Source organism: Ailuropoda melanoleuca, chromosome 15 (genome assembly GCF_002007445.2).
Source record: "Ailuropoda melanoleuca isolate Jingjing chromosome 15, ASM200744v2, whole genome shotgun sequence".
In the NCBI taxonomy this organism is placed as follows: domain Eukaryota; kingdom Metazoa; phylum Chordata; class Mammalia; order Carnivora; family Ursidae; genus Ailuropoda; species Ailuropoda melanoleuca.
The window spans coordinates 72,759,268-72,761,033 of NC_048232.1; positions in this window are offsets into that span (position 1 = coordinate 72,759,268).

Here is a 1,766-nt window from a genome sequence, read left to right on the forward strand (position 1 = left end):
CCTGTGAACATATGCTTCCATTTCTACTGAACACTTTCCTAGGAAAATAGCTGCAGCATATAGTAAATAAGTGTATAACTTTTTAAGAAATTGCCAAGCTGTTCTGCAATGTATGTATACAGTTTCACATTCCCACCAGCAGTTTTGAGAGTTCCAGTTCCTCTCCATCCTCTTCCAACACCTGGTCTGGTTAGTCTTTTTAATTTTAGGCACTCTAATAGGTTGGTAATGGTGTCTCATGACTAATGATTTTGGGAATTCTGTTACATGCTTGTATTTTCTTTGGTGAAGTGTCTGTTCAAATCTTTCATCCATGTTTTATTGTTTTTTATTATTTTAGTCATCTATATATCAGGGATATAAGTCTTATCAGATAGATTTGATCTGCAAATATTTTCTCCCACGGTATAGCTTGTCTTTACTTTTTCTTAATAATCTTTTGAAAAGCAGAAGCTTCGAATTTTAATAAAGTCCAATTTTCAATTTCCTTTCTTACGGATGTTTTGGTGTATAGCAAGCCACACACCCATGAAATTGGCCCGCCTGCCAGCGTCAGAGATGATTTCCCATCCAGCACTCTGGCTCCCTGCTTCTTGAGCTCACTACTCAGAAAGCTTCACTTCTACTTAATTTCTGCAATACTCATCCTAATTCATGCATTTAAAAACACATGAACACCACATTAATTCATGTTATGTTAGTTAACATGGGTTTCATGTTAGAAAGGAGCTCTGAGGTAAACTAATTTAAATAGACACCTCAGAAAATTACAACTAACTGCTAATTTGGGATCTTGGTTTGCTTTGTATTTCACCTTCCTGTGTCTGAGAAGTGAAAGCTACATCAGATTTCAAACATTAATCGAATTCTTGGCATATCAGTTGCAAATGGCAGATGTTGATTAAATTCCATATTAAAGGTCAGAGGCTATTTTCTAAAAACAATGCAGAAAATAACTTATATTAAGATAATTACACTCTAAGAATATATTTTTTTAAGATTTTATTTGTTTATTTGACAGAGAGTGAGCAACAGAGAGAGCAAGCACAAGCCAGGGGAGAGGCAGAGGGAGAAACTGGCTCCCTGCTGAGCAGGGAGCACAATGCAGGGCTCTATCCCAGGACCCTGGGATCATGACCTGAGCCAAAGGCAGACACTTAACTGACTGAGCCACCCAGGCTCCCCTTTATTTATTTTTTTAAAGATTTTATTTTTTAGCAATCTCTATACCCGACATGGGGCTCAAACTCACAACCCCGAGATCAAGAGTTCCATGTTCCACCAACGGAGCCAGCCATGCACCCCAAGATTATTTTTAAATTAGACATTCTTATAAACTAAGAAAGTATGTACTTTTTTAAAAAAAATTCTTAAGATGGGGACACTAGGTAGCTCAGTTGGTTGAGCATCTGCCTTGAGCTCAGGTCATGAACCCCGGGTCCTGGGATCAAGTCCTGCGTCGGGCTCCCTGCTCGGCGGGGAGTCTGCTGCTCCTCCTGCTTGTGCTCTCTCTGACAAATAAATAAATAAAATCTTTTAAAAAATAAAATAAAAGTCTTGAGATAGAATACATAACAAGAAATTTCAGAATATCTTTTTAAATTTTTTACTTAAATCAATTTAATTAACATATAGTGTATTATTACTTTAAGAGGTAGAATTTAGTGATTTATCAATTGCATAGAACACCCAGTGCTCATTACATCAAATGCCCTCCTTAAGGCCCATCACCCAGTTACCCCATTTCCCCACCCATCTCCCCTCCA